We start from the raw sequence: 17,848 nt of genomic DNA on the forward strand, positions 1-17,848 counted from the left end.
GCTGGTAACGGTTGCCCCTTTCTCTATGTCTGACACAGAAACTGACTCCACAACCAACCCACCCGATGCAGAACAGGGGATCATTCCTGCAAATCTGTTTTTCTCTGCAACTGCAGAGCAGACAGATAGGCAGTTACTGTATCTCAGCTGAAGGGTGGCAACTTTTTACCTTAGTGCAACAAAAGGAAGTCACCTTTAACTGCACGCTTACATTCCCTCGTGGTAGGATAGCAGCCCGCTGGCTCTGCAATGGAATACAGTACCTGTTTCAAGTGCTGTGCTCAATTTCAGGCAGTAAACTTCTGGAATAACTAACAAAGGATTAAATGAAAACATCAAGTTTTAGTCTAGGAAATGAAAGATTTGAAGAGATATTCAAATCTGGAACAGCTAACAGCAAAGGAGATATATCACAGTTGCTGAGAAACTAGAAGGAATTCCTAAGCAGTAACTGCAGTAAGGGAAATTCACTTTAGACTTCAGGCATTTCCTAGAATGAAGTTAGACAAGCATTAGACTGCACCGGAAGACTCAACTGTCCATTGCTGCAAATTTTTAGGAAAAATTAAACATCTGTGAGGAACAGTCTAGGTCGAGCTGATCCTGACTTAAAGCAAGGAAAAGGCATGGCCTAGACACCTTACTGAGGTTCTTTCCAATCTTTTATTTCTAATTAAATATTTCCCTAATATTTTGCTGTAAATATTGCACAATTATGCTCAGGTCACTGAAAAGTTCAGGGGCAGTGTAGACCAATGGCACATAACAACAACAAATGTCACATCAAATAATGCTGGAGAAAATAAGAAACAGAGCAACATTAAAGACGGTCCAAATCAGTTGACAGGTTTTATGTACAAGGACAGATGAGTCCTTGAGAGTGAGTCCTCTAAGTGAGCAAGTTTCCCTGATCTTGTAAGCTCTCCAGCACGAATGGAAGAAAACACTTTCCTAACATTTTGTATTGTTGTGGAAATATCAAGTTTCAGACCAAGGTGCTGCTTTATCAAAACAGTTTCAGACTCTTGTACTGGCGAATATCACATGAACTGATTTCTGCACTGCAAAGTATCACCTTTTACATATAATTTTTGTTTACACTTGTTGAATTTTGGAATGAAAGGTTTTACATACCCTCTTCAGTTCTGATTTCAGAATTCTTCAGCTCTTCTGCAATGTAAACTAAGACAACGGGAATAAAACTAGAGTGTTTGATGTATTACGGGATCATCTGTAAGGGTTTAAAATGAAGTAATCTCATGTTCTCAGGTGTATATAGCATTGCTTGTTCTGGGCACAAGCAAACTACAGTGCAATCCATTTGGCATTCAGGGCAAAAAGACCTGAGCCTTTTGCATTAATAAAGTTGAAACTGGGAGCAGATGAATTGTTCACCCTATTCTGCATCAGCTGTGAGCCACAGGTAGAACCACAGTACAGCTTTTCATGAACTCACTCCTGATGCAGGCAGCCTGTGCTCTTCTCATATTCTGCACTGGAGCTAAATTGGTGATGTGAAGGTCTCACATTATACTTAGTGTTTGAAAATCTGGAATGTCTTAGAAAACACAATCCAGAAGAAATATGATGGAAGTGATAATGTCACCTCTTCAAAACAGGACAAAAAGCAGAAATAAACTATCCTGCTACTCTCACAGTTGAGCCATTGGCTCCAGACCTGCTGTCTGCTGGTTTTTTATCCATACTATTTATGAGATGATGCATCACAGCACAACTGGCTGAAAGCAGGTATTGTTTTTAAGAGGTACTGCACTCTCTTGCCTTTATACCACAGATACACATTCAGTATATTACTGTCTACTCTACATCCCTTTATATTAATTTCTGTATATTTTATATATATATAAGTTGTTGCAAATCAAGAACTAGGTAGAACTACAATACCCGTCAATGAAGTCATGGCATGTATTACAGGTTGAATTTCTAACCCTTTGGTGCAACCAAAGTGAAGTTTTCCTCTTCTTTTTATCCTAACTTTATAAATAAACCATGTGAGCCACTTCAGTTTTCAGTCTAACCTGCAAGACAACAATCCAGGTAGAGATGCAATATTGGCAAACAAAATTGAGGATGCTTACAGTTCTTTCAATATTAACGTTTATTCAGGATTCCTGTTTTCTTTTCTGAACAGGAGTAGGTGGAAACTACTTGCATATTTTAAAATATTTTCCTATATATTTCACTGTAAACTAGCAATCTGGTGGGAAGAGGACTACAAACACGTAGTACGCTGAAGAAATCCAGGACACAAATGGACTCAGAACAGTGAACAAGTCTGCTACACTGACTCACTGCATATTACACATTTGCACAGCAAACACTTCCTGGATTATTCCATCCCCGCCTGCACTTCAGACTCCCAGCTTTTTGTCACCTCTATTTATTTGTTTATAAACACAGAGAGCCAGGCTGCAATTCTCTAACTCTACAAGTCAGCTTCAGCAAACTAATGACTACCCTGGGGTTAAGATACTCTGCCACAGGATCAAATATGCTGTGCTCCAGCCCTTACAGTTTCAAAACCAATGGAACTGAAAAAAAACCCCAAAACCCAAACCAAACCAAAACACCCTTTCAGGCATGTTATCACAGGCAACCCGGCCTGAAATTTTTAGGCTCGTCCTCCCTCATTCTGTGGACCTCCTATGTCCCTGGTCTGAGACTAAGCTAAAATAAGCACCAAACAGGTGCAGTCCACAGGTAAATTCATTACCCAAGAACCAAAAAAAAAATCTTACAGAGCACCAGTGGTGTTATTCTAATTCAAAGCCATGCAGATACAAAGCTTTGGTTGTATTTTGGAGAGAAGTAGCAATGAGGAGCATGTACACATCTTCTCAATTTACACAAACTCTATTAACCAATGCCAAGAGTGTAATGAAACAGACTTCTGGCACAGCTGCTGGCAGATTTATGTTCAAGGGGTTGCTGGCACTCTGCCATTTCTGTTTACATTTCTATTCTATGTTTACCCTGTTTCTATATTACAGGAAAGTCATACTAGTTCTTATTCATTTTTTTCCCTTTGAAAATAAAGCAAATACAGTACAGCTTAATAAAGTAACATGAAAATATTAATAGCATTCCTTGCAAAAAATCAGATACTGTTGGCTTAGGTATATTCACATATCACACGTATCAAAAGGAAAGAACCACATCTAGGAGTTCAGTATTTCTTCCTAATTTCTTTTCAGAACTGGGAAAAAAACGTACTAAAAACAACTAGCCTTAGGTAGACACCTGTTTGAAATATGTTTTAATGCTCTTTCTCCCTTTAAATTGCAGGACTAGAAGACTAACAGTCAAACATAACTATATAATGACATATGATAAATGTGTAAATCAAACGGGACAAAACAGTTCTAAAACTGTGTAGAATTCTGTGCTGGTTTAGCCCCTGCCGGGGTCTGAGACCACGCGGCCGCTGCCCCTCCCCCACAAAGGGAGTGAAATACAAAGCCCCGAGACTGAAATAAGGAAAGGTTTAATACAACAGTGCAATAGCAACACAACAAACAACAACAATAACAGTAACAGTAATAGTGATAGCAATGAACAGAGCAAAATAGCTACCAAATACAGCAGTTTGAAGCACGATGTACAAAACCACGAGTGCACCGCGCTCCGCGCCAGGAAAATGTGACCTGCCAGGATGTGACCTCCGCATGGTATCTGAATAACCCGGCTAGAGCTCCCCCCCACTGCTGGGGAAACTTAACCCTATCCTGGTTAAACCAGGACATAATCCACCCCTTTATTCTATACCATGTGCGTCACATCCAGCTGCCACTTAGCAATGAGCATTGACAAAGAAAAATTAACAAAAGCACAGTATAACTCACGGTGTGTTTTCACCCACAATCAAGTCCCCTTGTGGCACGCATCGGACCTCTCCGTCCTTCTGCATCACCCACCAGGTGCACCCAGGTCCTTGAGCAAAAACAATCCCGTGGAGGGGTTTGCCTTTTCCCGGTGCAGGACTAACCCAGACCATTTTTCCCAGCAGGTCCCTCATGCGCACCACAGGGACTCTATCCCCGTCCACAACACGTGGAAGTTTTGACTGAGCCGGGCCAGCTCGATTGGCAGATCCTCTTGTGTTCACTAACCAAGTGGCCTTTGTCAGATGTGTGTCCCAGTGTTTGAAGGTTCCACCCCCCATTGCTCTCAATGTAGTTTTTAACAGTCCATTGTAGCGCTCGATCTTCCCGGAGGCTGGTGCGTGGTAGGGGATGTGGTAGACCCACTCGATGCCGTGTTCTTCTGCCCAGGCATCTATGAGGTTATTTCGGAAGTGAGTCCCGTTGTCCGACTCAATCCTCTCTGGGGTGCCGTGTCGCCACAGGACTCGCTCTTCAAGGCCCAGAATGGTGTTTCGGGCAGTGGCGTGGGACACTGGATAAGTTTCGAGCCACCCAGTGGTTGCTTCTACCATTGTGAGCACGTGGCGCTTGCCTCGGCGGGTCTGTGGCAGTGTGATGTAGTCGATCTGCCAGGCCTCTCCATATTTATATTTAATCCATCGATCTTCATTCTGCTGGGGCTTCACCCGTTTGGCTTGTTTGATTGCAGCACATATCTCACATCCGTGGATGATCTCTGCGATGGTGTCAATGGTGAGGTCCACCCCTCGATCTCGAGCCCACCTATATGTTGCATCTCTGCCTTGGTGGCCCGAGGTCTCATGGGCCCACCGGGCTATGAACAGTTCACCTTTACGCTGCCAGTCCAAGTCCACCTGAGCCACCTCAATCTTAGCAGCTTGGTCTGCCTGCTGGTTATGCTGATGTTCATCAGTGGCTCGACTCTTGGGTATATGGGCGTCCACATGGCGCACCTTCACAACGAGGTTCTCCACCCGGGCTGCAATGTCCTGCCATACTTCAGCGGCCCAGATGGGTTTGCCCTTGCGTTGCCAGTTGCTCTGTTTCCATTGCTGCAACCACATCCACAGGGCACTTGCCATCACCCACGAGTCAGTGTAGATATAGAGCCTCGGCCACTTTTCTCGCTCAGCAATCTCCAAAGCCAATTGGATGGCTTTCACCTCTGCGAACTGGCTCGATTCCCCTTGTCCCTCAACAGCTTCAGTGGTTTCTCGTGTGGGATGCCACACTGCAGCCTTCCATCGTCGATGTTTTCCCACAATGCGACAAGACCCATCAGTGAACAGGGCATATTGTTTTTCTTCCTCTGGCAGCTCGTTATATGGTGGGGCCTCCTCAGCACGTTTCACCTCTTGTTCTGGTGACATCCCAGCATCCTTGCTCTCTGGCCAGTTCATGATCATTTCCACTAATCCTGGGGGGTCGCGGTTCCCTATTCGAGCCCGTTGTGTTATCAACGCAACCCATTTACTCCACGTGGCATCTGTTGCATGATGTGTGGAGGGAGCCTTTCCTTTGAACATCCATCCCAGCACTGGCAGTCGAGGTGCCAGGAGGAGCTGTGTCTCAGTGCCGACCACTTCTGAGGCAGCTCGAATTCCTTCATACGCTGCCAGTATCTCCTTCTCAGTCAGGGTATAGTTAGCTTCAGAGCCTTTGTATCCCCGGCTCCAAAAGCCTAGAGGTCGGCCTCGGGATTCCCCATCTGCTCTCTGCCAAAGGCTCCAGGAAGGGCCATTCTCCCCGGCTGCGGTGTAGAGCACGTTCTTAATCTCCTGCCCTGTCCGGACTGGCCCGAGAGCCACTGCCTGGGTAATCTCCTGCTTAATTTGTTCAAAGGCTTGTTGTTGCTCTGGGCCCCATTTAAAATCGTTCTTCTTGCGGGTTACGTGGTAGAGAGGGCTCACAATCAGGCTGTAGTTTGGGATGTGCATCCTCCAGAACCCCACAGCGCCCAGGAAAGATTGAGTCTCCTTTTTGGTGGTTGGTGGGGCCATGGCTGTTATCTTGTTTATCACCTCCATTGGGATGTGGCGACGCCCATCTTGCCATTTTATTCCTAGGAACTGAATCTCCCTTCCAGGCCCCTTAACTTTCTGTCGCTTGATGGCAAAACCGGCCTTCAGGAGGATTTCAATTACCTTCTTTCCTTTCTCAAAGACTTCCTCAGCTGTGTCCCCCCATACAATGATATCATCAATGAACTGCAGGTGTTCTGGAGCCCCACCTTTCTCCAGTGCAGTATGGACCAGTCTATGGCAAATGGTGGAGCTGTGTTTCCACCCCTGGGGCAATCGATTCCAGGTGTACTGGATACCCCTCCAAGTGAACGCAAACTGTGGCCTGCACTCTGGTGCTATTGGAATGGAGAAAAACCCGTTAGCGATGTCAATCGTGGCGTACCACTTGGCTGCCTTCGACTCCAGCTCATACTGGAGCTCTAGCATGTCTGGCACTGCAGCACTCATCGCTGGCGTAACTTCATTCAGGCCACGGTAGTCCACGGTCAGTCTCCATTCGCCATTAGGTTTTCTCACTGGCCATATAGGGCTGTTGAAAGGTGAGTGAGTCTTGCTGATCACCTCCTGGCTTTCTAGTCGACGGATCAGCTGATGGATGGGGACCAGGGAATCTCGGTTAGTACGGTACTGCCGCCGGTGCACCGTCTTGGTAGCAATTGGCACTCGCTGCTCTTTGACCTTAAGCGACCCCACCACCGAGGGGTCCTCTGAGAGGCCGGGTAAAGTGGACAATTGCTCAACCTCCTCCAGGGCAGCTATACCAAAGGCCCACCGGTACCCTTTTGGGTCTTTAAAGTACCCTCTCCTGAGATAGTCTATACCTAGGATGCACGGGGCATCTGGGCCAGTCACAATGGGGTGCTTATGCCAGTCCTTCCCAGTTAAGCTTACTTCAGCTTCTAATAGGGTCAGCTGTTGGGACCCCCCTGTCACTCCGGAGATGCAGATGGATTCAAGCCCACTGTGGCTTGATGGCATCAGAGTGCACTGTGCGCCAGTGTCTACCAAGGCCTTGTATTCTTGTGGTTCTGATGTGCCAGGCCATCGGATCCACACCTTCCAGTAAATCCAATTATCCCTTTCCTCCACCTGGCTGGAGGCAGGGCCCCTCTAATCCTGCTCACCATCACTCACTTGATCTAAGAGTGACTCCTGCAGGAATGACTTACTGGTCCCCTCAAGAGGGTCAAGCATACTGCTGGCCATTCTATTCTGTCTGGAGGATTTCTGACTAGACACTGGAGCTGCATCTCTCTTGGAAGACTCCCCTTTCATGGTGGTCTTCCCTTTCAGTTGCTGTACTCGTGCAGCTAGGGCGGAAGTGGGCTGCCCATGCCACCTTCTCATGTTCTCCCCATTGTCACGGAGGAAGAACCACAGGGTGCCCCGTGGTGTGTACCTTCTACTGCCCTTCTCTTGGGTGGGGAAACGCCTGCTTCTAATGGCTGAGACATCGGCCCGTGCAGGTGAAACATAGGACATGTCCTGTTCCATTTTTTGGAGCCTCTGAGACAGTTCCTCTACGGCTGAAACCAAAGCATGCTGTGAGGAAGGGAGACTTCCCTCATAGTGCCGGAGCTGCATAGTCACTTCATCCACTGTCTGATTGTCTCGCCACCAGGATGCTGCTGCTAATGCTTTGGAATGTCCCTCTGGTCCACTTTGCAGGAACTTCCGCCACATCAGCTGTGTGCAAGGGACCAGATCTGGATCCAATGGTGACTGCTCATCATTCAGATCACCATAGATCATATCAAACACAGCCATTTCCCTGAGGTTTTGGATGCCTTTCTCCATGTCGGTCCACTTGCCTAACCGACATAGAGAATCATCCTTGTAGGGGTACCTCTCCCTCACAGCGAGCAGGAGTCGCTTCCAAAGGCTGAGGGTTTGAGCCTGTTTCCCTATTGCCTTGTCAATACCAACCTGCTTGGCTAAATGTCCCACCTGCTTGGCCTCTCTCCCCTCCAATTCCAAACCAGCAGCTCCAGTATCCCAGCACCGGAGCAACCAGGTGCAAATTTGCTCGCCTGGACTGCGGCTGTAATCCTTCCGCATATCTCGCAACTCACTGAGGGATAGAGATCGGATGGTTACCTCCGGCTCTTCCTCCTGCTCTCGTGATGGGCCTGGTTCATTATCACCCTGTGCACTGCGAGGGGAGTTTTTGGTATATTTGGTTTTTCGTATCGGGGCAACTGATACTGGCACTGCTTGTCCCTTCGGCTCAGCTGCTGTGCTGGTGGAGGCGACCGGTACTGGCGCTGCCTGTCCCCCTGGCCCAGCTGCTGTACCAGCAGGTTCACTTTCAGACCCTGCAGCTCTTTCGCCCCCTTGGGGGCAGTGAACAGTGTTAAAGATGACACGGTAAGCATGGGCAAGCCCCCAGCACATCGCAAGGATTTGTGTCTCCCGGGATTTGTCAGATCAGCAGCACACCTTTTCCAAATGCTCCACCAGTTTATCAGGACTCTGCACTTGTTCGACAGTGAGATCCCAAAGCATTGGGGGTGACCACTGACTCAGGCACTTGCCCATCTTCTCCCACACACCTTGCCATTTATAACTATCTGCCCCCGGGGCAGGTTTCCGGGTGGTGCTATTGTTGGAGAAGTACCGCATGGCCCAAAACAAGATCTGGCAGACATTTAGAAAGCATTGTGCCACGAACACAGTGGCCAGGAGGCTCCAGGGATAGCTGAAACTCTCAAAAACTGAGAGAATCTCCTCCCCTGGCTCACCCATAGAGGGGGTGAGACCCCAAACAAAAGACCAGGCAGCAAACAGGTAGCGGTGCACCCCCACAAGCAGCGAAACGAGCCCATTATAAGCAGACAGTAACCAGTAGAGCAAAACAAGTCCCTTGATACATTTTCCACCAAGAACAAACACCAGCACTGGGAACACACAGGGGATATAAGGATTAATCCAGCCCCACCACGCAAGCAAATTGGCCAGCATTGTAAACGCTTATCAAACAATACAAGTAAAACCAGAAAAAAATTACACCTAACAGATTGCTCTAACACTTCTCCTTTTGTCCTTATTTCAGTCTTCTCCAGCCTCACGTTGGAGCGCCAAAGTTGTGCTGGTTTAGCCCCTGCCGGGGTCTGAGACCACGCGGCCGCTGCCCCTCCCCCACAAAGGGAGTGAAATACAAAGCCCCAAGACTGAAATAAGGAAAGGTTTAATACAACAGTGCAATAGCAACACAACAAACAACAACAGTAACAGTAATAGTTGTTATAGATTAAAAGTAATTTAGTGGGAAATAACCACTTCTCAATTTTTAGTGATCAATAATAAATTTATTAGCAAGCGGCGAGTGAGCAAAACAGCGCTGGGTGTGCCGGGAGTCTCTGCTCTACCAGGACACACACCTGACCCGGCAGAACCGAGTCCCTTTATAGTGTAGGCTTCATCCATATTCATGATGGGTGTACCCTGAGGGGTCTGCAAAGTTGTAAACAAGTTTTCCCGGGCTTTTCTCAGGTTTTCGCGGGCTTTTCTCAGGTTTCGGCGGGCTTGTCTCAGGTTTCCGTCACAGAAGGGGGGATGACTCAGCACAAGTGTTTTTGTAGTGGCTTGAAGATGGGGGCCATTTTAGCTCCCTTCTAACAACTGATTTTAACATAGAAACTATATACATATATCTTATTTCTTATTTACATAAGAGAATTACAAAACTGTTCGGCCACAACATCCTGACTACAACTTCTTTTTCCCCTTGAGATTTGAATAACAAATACCATATATGTTTTATTACAATTCCCCCCTTTTCTTTTAACTAATTTTGTTTTTCAAATCTCCTTAACACATCACAGACTTGTTAAATATACATGGTCCGAAAGTTAACCCAATTAATAATAACACTAGGGGTTTCATAAAATGGAGGTTTAACATCAAAATTGCGATTCCTCCCATAGCCCAAATGACCACTATAGTGAGGAGAGTTGGTGGGTTCATCTTCCAATTACTAGCTAATTGTACAAACGTGTCCCCTTTCTGTCTTGCGACAGGATTTGCATGCTCAGATCTTTTCCTTCCCCATGCTTTCCAGTTCTCCTTGCCACAACAATCACCTGAACTGGTTGCTTCGAGGCCTTTCTTATTTTCCCCTCTCCATACGTCTCTGCCTCCTCCGCCTACTCCATTCATTCCTTAGAGCAGCGGGGCTTTCCATCTTCTCGGCAGCAGTCGTATTCTGTGGGGTTAGGGTCTTGTTATCGACACCTTAACGCCTCCCAGTTCCAGGCTTTCACTTGTGGGATCGTACAGGGCACTTGGAGTATTTGGAATTTGCAAAGAGTTTGTACTATATTCACGTTATGGGGCTTAGGTTCATTGGTATGCACACAATTTTTCCTGTTGATGACTGGTTAATTTTCTTTCTCTTTTATAGCACTGGTCACAGTATTCCTTTGGGGAATAGCCGTGGACGCAGTGCGCCCACCAACTTTCCTCACAAGTAGTGCATTTAAAACACACAAAAGGATAACAAACACAGTTAGGGGTTTTACAAAATTCATTTAGTCCTTCTTCCTTTGCAACACTAGTTTCAGATCTCCTGATGTTTCAGCTACTTCCCAGTGATCAGGCGTTAAGGGTCCTTTCACTCTGGTAGCATGAGTCCATCCCTTTTCAGCAGTCCGGACAGCAGTCTCTGTTGTGAGTATAACAAGAAACGGTCCCTCCCAACGAGGGGTAAGAGAGGATTCTTTCCAAGTTTTTATTAACACCTGTCTCCAGGTCTTATGGAGTGTATACAAATTTCTAATGGAGGTCTCTGTATTACCATCCCTTTTTTGCGTAGTTCTTTTCTCCTATTCATGAGGTTTATTAAGTATGGTTGCAAATTGTCTTTTTCCAATACTGGGTGATCAGTGGGAAATTCCATATCATAGGGCATACCATATAGCATTTCGAACGGGGATATTCCAGTATCAGTTCGGGGCTGGGTCCGCATATTCAGAAGTGCTAGGGGTAAACACTTAACCCAAGACATCTTTGTTTCTAACATGAATTTGGTAAGTTGTTTCTTGATTTCTCCATTCATTCTTTCTACTTTTCCTGAGCTTTGTGGATGCCAGGGAGTGTGGAATTCCCACTTGGTCCCCAGGGAAGTCAATGTCTCTTTGATTACTTTAGACACAAAGTGGGGACCCCTGTCCGAATCGATTACTTCTATATTTCCATACCTAGGGATGATGTTTTCCAAGAGTATTTTTATCACAGTATTTGCTGTAGCTCGAGCAGTGGGAAAGGCCTCCACATAATGAGTGAGATGATCTACCAATACTAGGAGGTATTTGTACTGTCCTACTTTTGGTAGTTCTGTAAAATCGATTTGAATTCTTCCAAATGGTCTGTATGCCAAATCCCGTCCCCCTTGAATCTTTTCTCTTAATTGGTACTTATTAATTTTCTGGCAAGTTAAACAGCTTTTTATTATTCCCTTAGCAACATTATAAATTCCTATGCACATGTATTTAATAGCAAACTGGTCTACCAATGCTTGTACTCCCCAGTGAGTTTTAGTATGGAAATCCTTCACAACTCTCCAAGCCATTGCCTTCGGGAGAACCTTCCTCCCATCAGGTAATTCCTATTCCCCTTGTTTTTCATTAATTCCCATTTGTTTCAATTTTTCTTTCTCTTGGTTAGTAAACGTGAATCCTAATTTGGTGGGGTCTGTTCTTTCGTTTGTGTTTGATTCTGTTACCATCAATGCTAGTAGTGCAGCCCGTTTTGCCTCTTGATCAGCTAGAATATTTCCCCTGATCTGTAGTGAGGTTCCCTGTTGGTGTCCTCTTATATGCACTACTGCTATTTTCTTAGGACCTCTTAATGCTTGGAGAGTCTGGATAATTAGAGACTCATGTATTAGCCCTTTTCCTTGTGAATTAATGAGTCCCCTTTCTTCCCAAATTTTTCCAGAAGTGTGAATTACTCCAAAGGCGTACTTAGAGTCTGTATAAATGGTTCCCTCTTTTTCCTTTAAAATCTGTAACGCTCTTAGTACTGCATATAGTTCACAAGCTTGAGCCGACCAGCTAGGACTCAGTGGTCCTGATTCTACTACCTCTAGGGTGGTTCCACTAATAATTGCATAACCTGATTTTCTTTTTCCTTCTACCACTCTAGAGGATCCATCCACAAACAGCTTTTCCCCTTCTTCTAATTCTGTTTCTTCTAAGTCTGGCCTGATTTTTGCCTGTTCTTCAATGGTATGGAGGCAATTATGGTTTAAACTTTCGCTTGGCTCCCCATATAGGAATTGTGCTGGGTTTTGAAGACTAGTTACTTCAATCTCTAACTTTGGTGAGTGTATTAATATTCCTTCATATTTGAGGAGCCTGGCGTCTGTTATCCATTTGTCCGCTTTTTGTTGAAGCACTCCCCTAATGTTATGAGGAGTCAACACCTTCAGACTCCCCCCAAATGTAATTTTATTAGCCTCTTCTACTAACAAGGCCACTGCCACTATCGCCTGGAGGCATGTTGGCCATCCCCTACTTACGGGGTCTAACAATTTAGATATGTATCCCACAGGCTTCCTTTTCCCAGCCCATTCTTGGGTTAATACCCCAAATGCCGTGCCATCTTCAGTATTGGCAAATAAATAAAAGGGCCTTCTTATATCTGGTAAACTCAATACTGGAGCATTGACTAAGTCAGTTTTTAATTTTTCTAATTTTTCCTCATCGTCTGGGATCCATTTAAGCAACCCGTCTTTTGTTAATTTCTGGTATAAAAATTTAACTTTTGTACTATAATTTTCAATCCATTGTCTACAGTACCCCAGTAGTCCAAGGAGCTGCCTAACCTGTCGTTTGTTTTTGGGAGCCTGGAGAGAAAGAATTCCATTTACCCTCTCTGGGTCTAATTTCTTGCTCCCTTTACTAATCCAGTGACCTAAATACTTCACCTCTTCTTCTACAAATTGCAATTTAGATTTGGATACTTTTAATCCTTGGAGGCTTAAGAAATTTAACAACTTAATGCTTTCCTTTCGTACCATCTCTGGGTTGCCTCCTGCTAACAGAAGGTCATCTACATATTGTACTAAAGTAACACCTTCCCTCAAGTTATAATCTTTTAAGATGTGTTCGAGGGCTTGTCCAAAGAGGTTAGGGGACTCAGTAAAACCCTGAGGCAAAACTGTCCACCTCAGCTGTTGTTTCCTAAAGGTATCTGGGTCTTCCCATTCAAAAGCAAAATAAATTTCTACACTCCTCTTTTAGAGGACATGCCCAAAAAGCATCTTTCAAGTCTATTACGCTATACCACTGATTTTCAGGACTCAGTTGACTAAGTAAAGTATGGGGGTTCGCCACTACAGGAAATCTGGTTACAGTTCTTTTGTTGATTTCTCGTAAGTCATGCACTAATCTGTAACTCCCATCTGCCTTCTTAACGGGCAATATTGGAGTATTAAAAGGTGACATACAAGGTTCTAATAGCCCCTGATTAAGGAGTCTCTCTATTTCAGGCTTTAAGCCTCTCCTGCCTTCTTGCAGTAAGGGATACTGTTTGATTCTAGTCGGGATCTCTGGGTTCCTAATGGTGACTTCAAAGGGGGTGATATCCAATCTACCCACTGTCTCTGGGGTATACCATACTTCTGGGTTAATCTTTTCTTCATCCGCCACTGTGAGGGGGCATAATCTGACTTTGAGTTCTTTTTCTTCTACTTTCAGATTAATTCTAAATTCTATAATCAGATCCCGTCCAAGTAAATTATAATCTGCTTCTGGTAATAATAAAAATGTTCTAATCACATATTTGCATTTTGATTCAACAATCACATCATGAAGAACCGGGGCCTCAAATGGTTCACCTTTAGCCCCTATTACACTGATTTTTTCTGATGATACTTTACAGCCTGGAGGCAGAGCCTGAATGGTAGATCTTTCGGCTCCTGAGTCCACAGGGAACTCTACCTCTTGTCGCTGAGGACCCACTTTAAGTTTTATCAAGGGCTCTTTGTTCTTTGAGTTCCCAGCACATAGAGTTCCTGACCCCACTAATCTTCAGAAAACATTTTCTCATCTTGGATTCTCCTCCAGCAAACCTTCTTCACATGCCCCTTCCTTTTGCAATAAAAACATTCCACTTCCTTCATATTAAAGCAGGCAGAACCATTCAATGAATGAAAATCTCTGATCCCAAAGAAACCATAGTCTCCAGGTAATCATCACATAAAACATCCATGTTCTGCACAGCTTTATTATATGCAGGCACTGGGGAATGCACAGAACAGTTTTCAGGCTAAAATAATGCAGTTTGCTGCATGTTTGAGTTGTTACACACTCTGCATTGCCTCCTCTCAACCTGAAACTCCTACTCCTGGGTCTAGACATTTAGAGCAAGGGCAGTTTAAATCTACCGAGACTGTTGCCCATGTACTTCCAGATGCCATCAAATAAAGCATCTGAGCAGCTATACCACACACGCGCTGCGCGGTGTTTACATAGCACATCACAAATTACAAAACTGGTAAGCTCTAGGCCATGGCCTGTGAGGAGAAAGTCTGCAAAGGGCACAGCAGCATCCTCCTTCTTTGGAAAAGACACAACATTTATGAGCTGTCTAGTCAGTGTGCTACAATTATGTCAGTTCCCCATCTTTTGGCTAAGAAGTACAAACCAGATTAGCAGCTCCAAAAGAATGTGGTCTGGGGGCAAATTAGCTTGAACTTGGCTCCCCAGCCCATATACCTGCCTGTATGCTAGAACCCTGATATTTTTTTTTTTTTTTTTTTTTTTTCCAACTCCTGCCAATGATGTAAGAGAGCTGCCTGCTTGAAGAACAGGCAGCCAGATTAAGCTGCAGATCTGCTCACTTTTTTCCCTCTTGGACTATTGCTTTCACTCTGATAATGTTTTACTCCAATTTTCTTATTTAAATTGATTCATCACTGTTAAGAAAAAAAAGCTGCTGAAGCTAGCCAAGGGCTTGTATCTATCACAGTATCTTTTGATCCTTGTCTACAGTCCTCAAAATACCAAGAGGATAGAAAGTTCTAAGCTGTCACCTTCTGATCACCAAGTCAAGCAGGCAAAGGTATACTGAATAATAAACGAGTTATGAAGAGGTGAAACAACATTTAAATAGATCATTATCTGGGTATCCAAACTGATAACGAGAACAATACCACCACTTCAAGTAGGAATCCACCTAAACTTTCTGAGCTTCTCTCAGCAATTCCTCTCCCTTGCCAATCTTCTATCTTTTCTAGCTTCTTCCTAATATTTGCCCAAGACTTAGACACAAACCGAGTCTTTAATAATGCCTGCCCCACAGGGGTGGCAGGATCTATTCCCGAGTACAACTGTTATTAATATTCTGCCCTCGGGGAACTGACTCTCTAATTCCTTGAATTATGATCATTCTTAAATCTGCCATGTGGGTTTGGTGGCCTGGGCCTTGATTATTCCAGTTGGGTTTTACCAACAGCCACTTCTGATCTGCTGTGGGACCCACTTGATGTTGCTTGTCCCAAAGTCTTATACCTGCCCTCCTGATCATATCTCATTCCTCCATAGTAAATAGAATTCCTAGGATAGATTGTCCAGGTATATAAATCTGGGCCAAGAAATTGGTCCACCTGTTTGGCTACGCCAAGCGGGTCCTCTAATAAGTTCCCCATTTCTTTTTTTAAAAATATCTCCAGTGTTGAGGGGAACAGTGACATACCCCGTTCCCGGTTCCCCTTGTGCCCCCACTCCTGGCACAAGCATTTCTCTAAGGGGGTATAATCTCCCTTCCTTAACTTTGCTTCGGGTAACCCGCTGAGGGGGTCCGGGAGATTCAGGGTCAGAATCATTGGTTACAAGTATGAGCGGGTTAGAAGGGGGGGGGGGGGGGGGTGCTCAGCACAGAGCCCCCTCGAGACAGTTTACTGCAGCCTGTCTCTGAGCAGAAGCCTAAACGCTAATTTGGGGCCGCTCGGTGCCCCCTGCTCCAGCCCCAACCCCCACCCCGGGGCAGCTGGGTGCTCGGGACAGGCCCTCCCGGCTGGGGAGTGGGCAGCTCTGCCCCCCCCCTCCCCCACGCTGGGCCAGGCTCCGCGACACTGCTCCAGGGCTCGGCTTGGGCACGCTGCTCGGGTCGGGCGGTGGCGCCCCGGGAACAAGCCCTGTCCCAGCTGGAGCCAGCAGCGGGAGGAGTTCAGCTGCCCCCTCCCATGGATCCAGAGGGCTTGCTTTCCCTCTGTCCCATCTTCCAGAGTGCCACTCGCTCGCACTCTGGGATTATCAACCTCCTAGTGGGATATCCGGCAATTCTTCCTTGCCCCCACCCATGGATCCAGAGGGCTTGCCTTCCCTCTGTCCCATCTTCCAGAGTGCCACTCACTCGCACTCTGGGATTATCAACCTCCTAGTGGGATATCCGGCAATTCTTCCTTGCCCCCACCCATGGATCCAGAGGGCTTGCCTTCCCTCTGTCCCATCTTCCAGAGTGCCACTCACTCGCACTCTGGGATTATCAACCTCCTAGTGGGATATCCGGCAATTCTTCCTTGGCCCCACCCATGGATCCAGAGGGCTTGCTTTCCCTCTGTCCCATCTTCCAGAGTGCCTTCTTTCACACACACACACGCTCCCCTTATTCGTGACTCGCTCCTTCGCAGGCTACGAGAACTGCACTACTAAAGGGTCCGCACTCAGGTGATCTCTTCGAGACCTCTCACTCATTCGCACTCTGGGATTACCAACCCCAACCGAACGGATAACTGCACAAACGCAAATACTTACTCCTCCCCGGAGTCTTCGATCGGTCTTCGTGCACAAAATTTAAGGGGTTCTGCAGATTCTTTTGCTCACTCCCGAGTCCGAATTAAAAGGGGTTCGGATATCCAGCGTTTTGGCCACGAGATCCTCAGACTGGGGCTATCCGAAGATAGGGCGCCTCCCCTATCTGGGGTTTCGCACCAAAAGATCTGGATCCGAGTCACGGCACCAAATTTGTTATAGATTAAAAGTAATTTAGTGGGAAATAACCACTTCTCAATTTTTAGTGATCAATAATAAATTTATTAGCAAGCGGCGAGTGAGCAAAACAGCGCTGGGTGTGCCGGGAGTCTCTGCTCTACCAGGACACACACCTGACCCGGCAGAACCGAGTCCCTTTATAGTGTAGGCTTCATCCATATTCATGATGGGTGTACCCTGAGGGGTCTGCAAAGTTGTAAACAAGTTTTCCCGGGCTTTTCTCAGGTTTTCGCGGGCTTTTCTCAGGTTTCGGCGGGCTTGTCTCAGGTTTCCGTCACAGAAGGGGGGATGACTCAGCACAAGTGTTTTTGTAGTGGCTTGAAGATGGGGGCCATTTTAGCTCCCTTCTAACAACTGATTTTAACATAGAAACTATATACATATATCTTATTTCTTATTTACATAAGAGAATTACAAAACTGTTCGGCCACAACATCCTGACTACAACTTCTTTTTCCCCTTGAGATTTGAATAACAAATACCATATATGTTTTATTACAATAGTGATAGCAATTAACAGAGCAAAATAGCTACCAAATACAGCAGTTTGAAGCACGATGTACAAAACCACGAGTGCACCGCGCTCCGCGCCAGGAAAATGTGACCTGCCAGGATGTGACGTCCGCATGGTATCTGAATAACCCGGCTAGAGCTCCCCCCCACTGCTGGGGAAACTTAACCCTATCCTGGTTAAACCAGGACAAATTCTTATCTGGAAAATGCAATGACAAAGTACTTAGAAAGGGACCCAAAGTGCTCTAGTATTATCAGTGCCATCACAGGAAAGCTAAGCCTTACTATGACAACAGCTAGCTAGCACGAGAATTCTGCTTTCCCCCAACACTAACGCATCTGAGAGGGGAAACTGATTTCAGATGATAGAGGAAGTGAAGGGCATAAATTTAGTCATATGCCTAAATCT

This window comes from Strix uralensis, chromosome 34 (assembly GCF_047716275.1).
Source record: "Strix uralensis isolate ZFMK-TIS-50842 chromosome 34, bStrUra1, whole genome shotgun sequence".
Lineage (NCBI taxonomy): Eukaryota > Metazoa > Chordata > Aves > Strigiformes > Strigidae > Strix > Strix uralensis.